At 31.3% G+C, this 14014-nt stretch overlaps 1 long non-coding RNA gene across 1 annotated transcript; it reads right to left on the reverse strand.

The window, feature by feature from the left end:
* Positions 1 to 235: 235 nt before the first annotated feature.
* Positions 236 to 2051, reverse strand: LOC122605877. The gene is made up of 3 exons (XR_006324740.1): positions 1199 to 2051; positions 1024 to 1071; positions 236 to 617 (listed from the first exon to the last, which is right to left on the reverse strand). It is a non-coding gene; the product is annotated as an uncharacterized LOC122605877 (long non-coding RNA).
* Positions 2052 to 14014: the final 11963 nt, after the last annotated feature.

A 14014-nucleotide genomic window follows, 5' to 3' on the forward strand; every position in this document is an offset into this window, starting at 1 on the left:
AGCGTATTTGTAGCAAAGCATGTTTCTAGCTTGAATGAAATAAGCCATGATTTTTTTAGTGGTATATTCATCTTCACAAGCATTGAAACACTTCTTTGTAGACCACATAGAGTTTTATCTCACGTCTTTCGCGGGTAAGTTTTAATAAAACGGTTTGTAATTAGTTTGTTATTAGTTTATTAAGTTAATCAAAAGTAAGACCAAATATTTGAGATATATACATACATAGGTAACGTAAAACAAATTTTGGAATGAAATAACATTAGATAACCTTTGAAGTGTGTTACAAACCATCCATGTATACAGTTACATAGTCCAACAACTATCAAAATTAAATTTAAATGAAGCAGGCCTTGTAATTTAGGCTTTGTACTTCAGAAATATTATAAGTGTAACTTCCATCATCACTTCTTGTTGTTGATTCGAACTTCTCCCACACCAAGGTCAGGGCACCCTTCGGAGACCGGGACTTGCACCCGTTGAGTCGCTTTCACTGCACTCTTTTTGAGTTTTGGCTATTGCCTTCATGGTAGCGGTTCTAGTCAAACTCGTATTATTAACCTTATAAAATACTATCCATTGCTTCTTGATACCTTTCCATGTCCTGCAATCGAGTCCTGCAGGTGTTAACAAAAGTCTACATTTCAGCAGACACTTAGCTAACAAACCGGTTTATATCATGTACTTTAATTTGTAATAATACAAAACTTCCAAATTAACTTTTAAAATACTGACAACTAAACATACTTTCTCATGTCTACTTTTGAGCGATGAACACCGATGCCAGCTTCACATCAATGGGCTAAATGGCATGATTAAGTTAAACGATAGAAACACACGGTAACACTTTGCATATGTTAAAAAGATTGTTTTAATCATAATCGTCTACTTGGTTGTAGTACACCGGCTATACCCGAAAAAGACCAATGACTCTGATAATAAGTAGTAAATGACATGAAGGTTCAAGCTTTCGGCTATTGAGTTTTGACTCTGCAACTTATAATAGGCGTTTCATGCACATACCTTATCTTGCATCTCTTGCTTAATCTGCTCCAATTCTGGTCTGGGAACCTGAGTAAAACACAAATATAAGACATGACTAAATTTATGAATGCCAACATCACTATTCATTCTTGCTATATTTGGACAGAATCTAGAAAAACTAATTCTCACTTTCAAAACCTTAAACTCAACTAACCAAATGCTGCAAGATCATATATATAACCGAGCTGAACTTGAAGGTGTCATCCAAACTTGATAGCAATTCATCGGCCTTACATTGACATCGAGGAGCCAACTCTTCTCACCTCTTCTCATACTTATCTACTGATTTTTTTTTCTTCACTTTTTTCTGCAATATTCAATATAACTCAATACCACTTGACCAATCTCGATAAATAATACTGGGTTCTTTACTATGCAAGAAAAATAACCCTTGGGCTACATCAAGGTACTATTTCTTAGTTTTCTAGTTTGATTAATAGTTATATAAAAATATTTTAGGTCAAGAAAAAGGTGGTTGTTTGGGTCCATATTAATTTGTTAGTATCTGGGCTCAGCTATAAAGCATATATTAAAACTTGGTAAGATTTGGAGATAGTTTTTGTGTCATGTTATATAACATAAAAAGTTTAAGAAAAGTTACTATTTTGTAAGGTAATGATGAAATAATGATAAGGAAGTGAAAAGAACTGGCTTGGGAACTATTAGGCAAAGTAAAATTAGAAAAGACGATATGTCTCAATATTGATGATTTATATGGATTTGGTTAATAGGTAACCAAGGATTTCGAGGAATACAAATCCATGTTGTAGCAGGACTGCAGGTGAGTATATAGGATTTGAACTGGCAGGTTGATCATGTGAGGGCAGATGTGCGTAAGAAATCTTATATGATCAATATAGTTATATAATGTCGTATTTGTTTAGTTGTTTTAATTGTTGAAAATATGTGTTGAAATTTCTGTTACTAATTAAATTATGAATGATTGAGCCGTAACATTGAATTCTATGGAAGTGTGTTATATATGTGTGATTGGTCCCATGTAATGGTGCAGTTGGTACTAATATAGTAGTAGCTGATATGTAGTCTTGTTTAGTTATGTGATATGATTTTTGTTTAAGTTATGAAGATAATTAAGTTGTAGCAATGCGATTGTTGTTATGGTAATTAGTATGGTGATTGAGAAGTTAGTGGCGAAATTTGTTATCGATATTAATATTAAGCTGATAAAATGAGCAGAATCTCTATTGTAGTTGTAAGTTTTAGGTAATAATTAAGTAGCTTGAAGATTAATAGCCCGTATTTGCGGTTAACCATTGTTATTGGCCTTAGATAATGATCATGCCAAATGCAGAATCTAGGCTGTTGATGTTGTATATTGAGGTATAATTATAACGCTGAATCGACTTAATTGTAAGCTAGGACGCTAAATAGGCTAGAAATTTGATAGCCATGTTGTTCGTTGGAGTAGTAATGTGTTACCTAGATGTTTTGTTGTGTAAGTGTGTATGCGATGCAGCTACACGTGCTTTAATTGTTATGTGATCGTAGAATAGTGTTAGTCAAGCTGTTATGTGTATCTAGATGTTTTGTTCTGTAAATGTGTATGTTATGTAATCACACATGCTTTGATCTTTATGTGATTGCCATGTAATTGTGTGATGTAAATTTAGATGTATAAGGCTAATGTGCAGATTTTGTAGATGTATGTGGGTTGACATTATAGAAGGGAACTATTAAAGAATAGCAGTTAATCCTTCTATGTATATAGTTGTATTATTTAGTTTCTTATAGTTTGATACAATAACCCTCTTATATTTTAGCAGGCAGAGGCAGAGTTGATTATTTGGAGGTTAGCTATATACGTGTATTCTGGTCCATATAACTGAACAACTAGCAGATTATACTTGCAGACTATCATGCAATTTATCTCATGCAGTATGATATACACGCAGTTTATATAATGCAGAACATTCATATGTTTACTTTTTATATATTCACTAAGCGATGTGCTTATTTCTTTTATTATAATGATGTAGGTGCTAAAGGATATAATGTTTAATGATGAGCAACTGGATAAAACAAGCTTGGGGAAAGTCATAACTGTGGATGAGCACTTGCCAAAGGTTAAGCAAGTGTTATCTTTAAATTACAGCCGAGTATATTATGCTTGTTACAATACTTGCCCATATTTTAGAACTAAATTTGTAATTTGCTTTAAGTTGGCAATGTAGCCGTTAAACTGAGTCATGTCAAGTATTTTGGTTGTTTATAAATAGGTTGTGTGGATTAAAAATTAGCAAGTCTTTATTATTGATATTACGACGAGGTCATGCCGAAATTTCTAGCTTTTCCATTGTGTCGTTTGAAATAAATTAGTATTCAGCGTTGTCGTATAAATATGTATTTACTGAATACATATTTATCTATAGAAAGTTAAATGAAGTTTTATATATATATATATATATATATAAAAGGCGTAACATATAATCTTGTTGTATTTATCATATATAGAAAGTCAAATGTCACGTTAGCAAATTTGATGACATGGCAATGGTGACGTGACACTTAACGGAGGGACGTTGTTTAAACTAATGATGTTCCCTTTATTGTGAAAATTTTAAAAATGAGATCATTTCAATATATGAAAACTTAATAGGTGCTTTTTAATATGAAATTTGTGTAAAAATGTATACATATTTTCGAGCTTTCAATAGCATAAATTGTATTGTATATTTATTTTCGAGCTTCGAGTCAAGTTTCATGCTGAGCTCGAGCCATATTTATAGACACAAGCCAAGCTCGAGCCTTTTCCGAGCTTTACGAGCCGAGCCTACACATTGAAAGCTCGTTGAGCTATCGAGCCGAACTCGAGCCATTCTAAACTCGAGCTCGACTCGACTTGATAACAACCCTAAACATTATTATTGATATACATATTGCGCAAAAATTGAAATCTTGAAACTAGGAGTAGGTGAATTATGATCTTATTGTTTGGTATACATATGATGAGTGATAATAGTATAAAAAAAAGTACTGGTGCTGAACCAATTGAAAATAACACTAAAGCTAATATAAGTTGCATTAATGCAATTAGGGGATACACACCCCGCATTGCAGGGTCTCATTTATCATATCTAGGCGTTGTTTTAAGCATCTGTTTTCTTTCTTTAATGACCAATATGAAGAACACAACATCATACACCGATACACGTATACTTGATTCCAACAATTAATAAAAAAATGTTATCTGGTAAAACCTTAGTGATATACTGATATCCCATTCCTCCCATGAAGGTTTTGGGACTGGGGAGACCCAGATTCGAATCCTGAAGGGGAAAACTTTATTTATATTAATTGCCGTGCCGTTTGGTGGATTAATAGGAGGTTTTTCCTCCTCTGTGGTTTTCAGAAAATTCGAATGACATCCTGTTCGAAGTACGTAAGGGCCGATAAGTGAGACGAACATGCTCTCACCATTCAAATATTCAAAGAAATATGTTATGGTAAAAAAAACCCAAAAATCAAGTAAAAACAAATGTATTTTTATCTAATGGAAATATAACAATCACTGTCAAAATTGAACCCTTATATAAAATCTTATTATAATGCGTAACACTTATGTTATTTCACGAATTAAATGTTTCAAAGTTTATTATATCTAAGTAAAGAAGTTTTTACCCCAAAATAAAGTAAGGAAGTCTTTCTACAAGGGTTTGGATTTGGTGAAATTCAGGTTCAAGTCTTAGAAGGTAAGATTTTTTCTTAATATATTGTCGTGCCTTTAGGGCAGACTATTAATGGGTTTTCCTCTTATTAGGTATTGGGTGAGGGGTTCTTTAGCGTAAACTCAGTTTAAATAACATAATCTAGAACATCTGTTGGTAAATTCAATTCACACCTTTCAAACAGAAAAAAATAATCTAAAATCATAAACAAAAAAACTTAAAAAAAAAGAGCATAAAAACATAATTCTCTATTAATAATAAATAGCAAGATGCATGCAATCCACGATCCACCTAGCACAACTTCATGGTTATACATTATTCTTTGAACATGTATTTTTATTGTTTAATTTGGTTGCACATTATGCTTTTAAATATGTATTTTACAATTCCCATTGATTTATCTTAATAAAAAGTATAATTAATTTGGTATCGCTTTCGAGTATCCTGTTTTGTGGGATGCTTTTATAGGTGGTGTTTGTGTTTCCCTTATCTACAGTTGTATATATATATATTTACCAAAAATAAAAATAAATGTCATCTAGTAAATGCTTTGTTATAATTGGACCAAATTTAGGTAGCATTTCACAATCAAATGGACCATTTGGAAGACGGGGTACTACAGAAGTAAATGACCAAAGAAAGGTGATCAACTTTCTTTTCCCCGTTATATTTTTTCTTCAATAAATCATATAATTGCTACATGATTGTAAAATACAAAGATTTATACTAATATATGTGAAATAAAAAAAATAAAAATAGAAAGTACTATATAAATCATTCTATAAAATAGAAAGACATGCAAATGAACGCGTATAGCATATTAACTTGTACAATAAGTTGTAAAAAGCCAAAAACAATCGAAAGAACGACAATTTTAGTTAAAAATATATGGCAATATAAAAACTTAAAACAAAAATTTAAATCACCATTTTTTTTTTGTTAATTTGGGAGATTAATAGACAATACTAAGTTGACACAAAAACTACAATCCAACGCTCGTTAGCAGCAGCTATTGTAACTCATTTTAGACACCAAAATAACATCTAATGATGATTAGACACTAAACTCCCAGTTAGAGAAAATGACCTGATCTGAAGCCGTTATTGTTACTCCCTTAAACACCCAAACAGAAATTAACAATAATTAGTGCTTGTTAGAATTTTTAAATATTTTTTTTAAATGATACTAATATTGCAACATATTATATGATAGGGGCTAATAAAAAAATTTAATAACCGTTAGCTCTCTAAAGATTTTAACATTTTTTAACGATGAGGGATTATTATTGTAGCATATTTAATGACAGGGGCTAGTGTTGCTAAAAAGGTATGCAACAGTGAGCAACACAAAAATCCATGCACGACGTTTATATATATATATATATAAAGAAATCGATGAATGTGACCCGACTAAGCAACGAAGAAGCGCTAGTAGATGAGATTGGACCTATATAGACTAGGAAACACAGGGAAAAACAGTCTTGGGGGTCCCCAAAACAGAGTGAAAACTAACCCTTTGAGGATCTCTCTAAGCTGTCTAAACTCTCTATTACCATATGCAGAGGGAAACCAGGTTTAATAGCCGGATATAGTAAGAAAACAACTAAGTAGAAATGAGTATTTGTTACGGGTGAAGGAGTAAAGAGTTTCAAGAAAAAATCTCATATATATATATATAGAGAGAGAGAGAGAGAAAAATTGACCAATAATTGAAAGTTATAGCCATACAATCTATATTATCTTATAAAGTATTTTGTCCTTTTTTAAAATCTCGATTTGAACTACCTAAATTACCCTTATTCTTTATTTATTAATTTAAACATCTCTACCTAATATACCTATAATACCTTTAAATCTCAACCACTCATTTTTTTCTCTGTTCTCAAGTCTTAACCACTCATTTTTTTTTCTCTCCTCCATAAATCATTTTATTCCTCTAATTTATTCAAAATCTTTTATCTCAAAAACCGTATATGGATAAATTATAAAAATTGTATGGGTATTCTTAAAATTTCATGCTCTTTCATTAGAGATATATTTGATATACTTTCGACGAGTTTTTAAATCCGAGTACGGAGCCCGTACGGCTAAGTCATTTGGCTATCACACACTATGACTTATCACTTCCTATGACTTATCACTCTCACCATCTCACCGTTGCATTGCGCGAGTACTATTGCTCGTTATGACTAAAGCAAAAAGCCCAAAATGACATAACATTAGGACTAATGTGTGCAAATTAGGGTTAAAAAAAAAGTTTTTTTAAATTATAATCGTTTGTACAAATATATACCTCAAACTAAAGACACACTAATAGACACTGGACCCGATCAAATGTAGTTAGTGTTGTGGTTGTTGAAAATTGTGTGAACTTTCGTAAACCAGACTAACTATATGTCTTCGGATCTTTGACTCCGGATGGTCATACACAATATCACATCTATAATGTTTACCCATAAAGCTATGGAATGATAATTGATCATTTACGCATTTAATTAAATAGTTTTAATTAAATTATTGGTTTATAAATTAACGCGAGTTAATCGAAGATAAATGAATAAACCGACAAACGTTATTTATAGAAGTTGATTAAAGTTACTTTTAATTGATTGGATAAATAACTTAGTAATTAAAACTTAAAAGTAGTTTAAATGTTTAATTAATTAATTGAGTTAATAGGTTGATAATTAATTAGTTAATGGTCCAATTTAACTTATAGTGGATTAATTAATATATGGAAAGTCCGGTCCATCCCCCTTAAGGTCTCATGACCGAAGTTCCTAAGGAAAGGGAGGGGGGGTCGGAATTCCCATGTAAAGGAATTAAAGGGTTTTTATTTTTTAATATAATTAGGAAACTATGCCTATATATATAAACCCTTTGAAAACCCTCATAATTCATATAGTTAATGAAAACCCTAATTAAAAAGACGCACAAAAAGTGATTCTCTCTGTTGTGTGGTTCGACATTACAAAGCAAAAATACCAAAATCCCAAATTTTTTTAGGTTTAATTATTTAAGGTTTTAGGTAAACCCTAAATTAGTTTTAGCAAAAAGGTTTCTTCCTTTTGTTGCGAGTGTGTCGAATTCATCAATAACCCTAAGGTTATAGAATTCGACCTCTACTAGACAGAGGAGTTTGAATTCCACTAGGTGGAATTACAAGGGTTTTGGTTGGTTGCGGTCGTAAGCTTAAAGGTGCCTAGCAAACATTATTCATATACGCACACTTAGAGGATTTCTACACTCGAAATCTTGTTTCTGTAATCTTCTACATCAATGAGGAATCTTCTTTACCGCAACGAGGTTATTTTGTATTTATTCAAGTTACTTATATTGAATGCATGTGGATCTTGGAAAGGGATATTAGAATAGTTTTTAATAGTCTATTAACACACTTCCGCTAAGTAATTTAAATTTTGTCACTAAATCCGGGCCGGTCACCCGACCCATTATTGTTATTTGGTAAATTAAATTCCAACAACGGTAAGTACTGGATCGTTCGCAGGGATGTTTGCAATACTTAATCTAATAATGTGCGTAGTTCTAGTGGTTGGAGTTGTCACGATTTCCTAATTAAACTAATAAAACAATAAAAATAAAGGAAGGCCACAACCACTTGGACTAGTGAGAAGCCTTATGTAGTTTAGGTCTTAAACTTCGAGAACAATATTATTATAAGAATACTTGTTTGGCATATCCGATCACATGTATTATGACAATTACTACTCTATCTAATGCTAGACTGTTGGAAGACCTTTTAACGGTTCAGGTTTTCGTTAGTTTCACCAAACCAAAATAGCAGAGTTGTTGCTAGACTCACATCTACTTACAAACAAATTCTCGCTAGATTCACTGCTACTCATTATTAGTTCAAGCCTGTGTTTATGATTTACCTTTTAACTATACATAGATCTTAAGCTAGTAACTATGTATTAGTTCTTTCCGGTGGTCATAGTGTACGTTTCCGTGTCACCAAATCACGTTTGACATTGTTAAACATCATGTTTATCTAGTTATAATTATATTGGTTTTGGATTCAATCGCTAGAGTAGAATCACTTTTACAATTAATCATAGACCAATTAACGTTTTCCGTCTCAAACTTTTTAATCCTAGTGAAAGACTATAGACACATCAATAAGAAAAAAACAAAAATACTGAGATATAAAACCAATGACAATATGAAAAATTAGACAACAGTGGATCTACAAAAACTTATAAAGACAATCCAACAAATCTAACATTAAACAAAGTAAAATAAAAGTCTACATGATTAGATTAATCCAAACAAGTTTTTAGCCTACTAGCAAGACATTTATGGAATCACAAAGTGGGAAAAGATGAAAGACATTGTTTTCCAACAATAAAAAATATAATAGAATCAAGATCTAGGTCAAAGATGAAGATCAAGAGGTGTTTGGAACTCTATATTCCCTTAGAAAGCTACAAAATTTGACCTAGGGTCTAGGGTTTTAGTCTGGTGGCTAAAATCTGCTCTCTTTTAAGTCGTAGGGTTTATTCTTTTATTTATAAGGCGAAAAGTCAGTGTTGAATTTAGGGCCACGACCGACGCTTGTTAGGAGCTACGCGCGACGCTAGTACCTCATTGTAATAGGTGAGCAACGCTCAGATCTCCGAAGCTCCATATTTTCTTCCTTAAGCTTCCGTTTCGCCGTCTTGTGTATTGTAAAGTCCATTGATATCCAACTAAGTTGAGTTGGTAGATGACATTTACCTTTGTTAGTTGCTTCAAAAGTTGTTGATGAGTATCACGTAATCTTTTAATTGCAATACTTATTTGTAGACGAGATTCGTTGTAGTGTTTTTGTCTTCTCATCTTTGTCGCAACATACAACTGTCCACGTGTGTCACACTGGACGTATATACAAACCAATTGTCGAAAAAGATTGGTCTTGACTTCTGTAATTGGTCGTGAGTATTTTTTTTTATTATCTTAATAAACTAAATAGACGGAATATAGATATATATAAATTATATATTAATAGAGATAAAACATTTATTTTGACAAGTGGCATTTTTTAAAAAATAGCCAAAGGTCGGCAATTGATTTTTAAAATAACTAAAAATATAACTTATTTAATTGTTATATTTATCTAGAATTATAATTATTTAATAGTTGTATTTATCTAGAGGCTTTTTTGAATGACAATATTCACCATATGTTTACTAGATATTCAATTTGGCCACATATTTAAATAAATCAACTTTAGCATACATTATACGTTTCTTAAATAATTATATACTTTATTAAAGTAAAGGGGTGTGAATAGTAACTCGTCCACGTCTACATACTTTATCAAAGTAGAGAGATGCGAATATTTGGCGAGATACTATTCGTCCACATTACAACATTCCGTATCAATATTTGGATTTTATCATATCGTATCTCATTTGGGTTTTCTTTATTGCATGTGATTTTTTGGTTTATTCACAATTTTTTTCTTTTTGATTCATCCAACCTTTGTGTGGTCATATCTTGTACCACTACTCACATTTTGCTACATTGTGGATTTTATTTGATCGCCCTCCCGTACAAGTTTTCTACTCAGGGTTACTTATTGGTTTTTTCGACACTTTTAAAAAACCTTGGGCGAGTTACAATTCATCATTATCTATATTTTATCTCAATCTATGTATGTATATTCTTGGGTTTTTTTATCGACATTTAATTTTAGTTTATATAATTCCTAACTTAATTTTAATAATTGAATTAAGTCACATATTTAATTTGATAATTTAGATGAATTAAGAGTTATGATTGATTAATTGAGGTTTTGGTAGTTGACTTTTATTGTATATTAAGATTCCTTATATTTCGTTCACTTGATTTAATTATTCATTAACTCCAAATAAATCTATCTATCTTGCGTCTTGTCCCCGAAATCACGTTAAATTATATGTATTTAGTTACCCACAAATTAACCACAAACGTTATTATGGATATTTCATTGGTAACATAAATTTACCCAAATTAGTACACACGAAAACCAAATTCATTGATGGATGGTATATATAAGTGAATTCTTAGCTAGAATTTCTTAGCCTTAAGTTACACACGAAATATACATTAATGGATAATTATATAGGTACATGCGAAATTAATGGATAAATCTTTTAATTAATTTAAGTGTAACTCGTGGGTAATTAATGGGTAAATACCGACTGAACTAGTGGTTAATTTTATAACCATGTTTTGTTGTATTTACCCACAAATTACCCACATAAAACCGTAAATACTAAATAAACATAAAAATAAAACCGTGGGAAAACTCATGGTTTATACATATACCCATTAATCACCCACACAAATTTAATTTTTTTAAAATACACATGTAAATTAGACATGGGCAAAATTGTGAGTAAATATTTACCCACAAATTACACATAAAAAATCATCATATAAAAAATCTAAAAAAAAAAAATTGGTACGTATTCAGTTACCCACAAAACGTTACCCACAACATAAATGTTGTCGGTATTTCGTTGGTAACATAAATTTAACCACCATATTACCCATATTGATACACACGAAAGTTAAACTCGTGGGTAGTAAATAAAAAAAATGTTTGCTAGAATATTTTAACCTCGAATTACACACAAAATATATATTTGTGGGTAATTATATGGGTAAAAACATGAGAAATTTATAGGTAAATCTTTTTATCACTTTAAATCATTAATGTGTAATTCGTGGGTAATTCATGGGTAGATACCCACTAATTATTATTTGTGGGTAATTTTCATGGGTAATCCAATGTTTTCTTGTAGTAACAAGTTGTTTATGATATGCCACTTTTTCTTATTTTATTTTTTATTTCATTTGTTTTTTTATAATTAGTAAACAAAATAGACTTTCAATTTGAAGAATTGAGATTATTTGGGTTTGACATATCCTGATTCAAGTTTCTAAATTTGCAAAACAAATGTTTAACTAAGGGGGCGTTGACAAATTCAAAATAACAAGTGCGGGGTTGAAGCAAGGTCAAGTTTAGGCGATCTTAATTAATATTGTCTCACTTGTTATATAACTTTGCTCTAAATATATGCCTATGAATAAGACAGTTTTAAAAGATAATTTCATAATAGCAAAATACTTTTTGAGAAAATCTCAATTCGAAGAATTGAGATTATTTGGGTTTGACATATCCTGATTCAAGTTTCTAAACTTGGAAAATTAATGTGCGAGTTAAAGGGGTGCTGACAGAGTCGAAATAAAGAGTGTGGGGTTGAGGGAAGGTCAAGTTTAGGTGATACTAATTGATATTGTCGCACATGTTATATAATTTTGCTATAAATATATGGCCTACACAAAGATTTGGGAAATCATTATAAATACTCCTTCTATCTTAAAACGAGTAAATGTGACACAATTTTCAAGATAATTTCATAATAACAAAATAGCTATAATGTACGTTATTTTGATTTGATATGTGTTTATAGATAATAAATTAGCAAAAAAAATATATGTAGTATATAGCTCATCTACTTGGAACAGTTCACATGCCATGATAATTTAGAAAATAGTTTAGATTGTCGAACAACTTTTCTGACGTTCGGATTCTAGTTAGATTCACCAAACTATTTAGTATAACTTTCGTTAGACTCACATTACCCTATTGACAGATTCTCGTTAAATTTATTGTTATGCATTAAAAAACCTGAGTTTTGTAATTATGACTTAATCTTTTAAGTAAGTAAAGATCCTTGTTAAATTCCAAAAGTCACTTGAAATTAATTGCTTCAATCACTCAGATCCGGTTTCTGTTCGCCGAATCAATCAAAACAATTTAACAAAACGCATGTTTACTTGAATCAAATTATTAGTTTTCAATCCCTTCTCGCTTACAAGTCAGAAGACCACATTAATTATAGACCAATTAATGTTCGCAAAACAGATTAATGACTCTAAGAAACCCGATCAGATGCCCTGAAACAAATCACAAATCAGTTTGTATATGAAAACAAATAATATTGTATGACTCAATAATCATGGATCTGCAATTAAGCATAGAAACAACAACAATCTACTATAAATATCACGACATAATCACATTACCAAAATAGATGCAAAAGTATTTAGCTACCCATAAAGTAGTTCAAATCCACACAAAAGACATTAGAATGATTCATGTTCAATTTATGTAAATAAAATAGAAAGATAAAGAAAGAATCTACTGAATGATGTAGGATCACACAGATGATTAGATGATGTTATAAGCCTTTAGATCTGCTTGAAATACTTTAGTTACGACTCCTGTATGTTCGTTACTTTCTAGGGGTTTTAAGTGGGTATTTATAGGTTTCAGACAAAAACCCTAGTTGCCCGACCTTTCCAGCGGCGCTGGTTGGGAACACCAACGACGCTGGTTGGCAAAAGAGCAAAGTTGGTGGCTTATCCTAGCGGCGCTGGTCTTACACTTCAATACGAACGTTGTATATCTTTCTCTCGTGTTCAACGGAGTCCGGATGAAGATGTTATGCCCACGATACTAACACAAGGTCGTTTGCTTCACATTGGCCTCAAAATTCTTTATGTTCCGCTTGCTAGTCTTCGTCTGAAAGTCTTGTGGCCTCATTTTAAGTTGAGTTAAGGCGTTTACCTTCGCTTCCACACATCATGAAACCATCATAACATGTCATCCAATTAAGTGCCAAAAGTTCACATTTATAAACTCAACTAAGCATTAAAACACGGCCAAAAGATATGAGAAATAATCACAAAATGAACGCTCATCAAGCCCTTGTTGAAAGTTACATGGGAGAATTGTATAAAATGCCTTTAATAATTAAATTACACAATTAGTTTTTTATCTTTTAAACTATCTCTATTAACCCTTTAAATCAGTTACTTTTACATCAATTATCTAGACCAATTGACGTCGATTCTATTACCAACAGTCGTCCACACCACCACATCGTCGTCATCATGAGTACCGCCACATTGTGCGGGTATCGTGCTAGTATATGTGTGTGCGCGTTGATTTTTAATTTGGCTTTATGATTATCTTCTTCTTTAATTATCATTTGTAATTTTCATTTCAGTTCGACTATAATTTGAGGTATCTACATAATTTTTTCTATTTTCACAAACAACTTTGAATCCCATTTTCTCTTTTACATTAGTTTAACTTGAATTAAAATTTGATCATAAAAACTTGATAAAGTATATGAGCCTCATATATCTCTTTCTCTTATTTTTAAAATAAGTTCTCATTTTATTAAGATAAAATATCCAATAATATAATGTTTGTTCCAATGCATT

Source organism: Erigeron canadensis, chromosome 6 (assembly GCF_010389155.1).
Source record: "Erigeron canadensis isolate Cc75 chromosome 6, C_canadensis_v1, whole genome shotgun sequence".
In the NCBI taxonomy this organism is placed as follows: Eukaryota; Viridiplantae; Streptophyta; class Magnoliopsida; order Asterales; family Asteraceae; genus Erigeron; species Erigeron canadensis.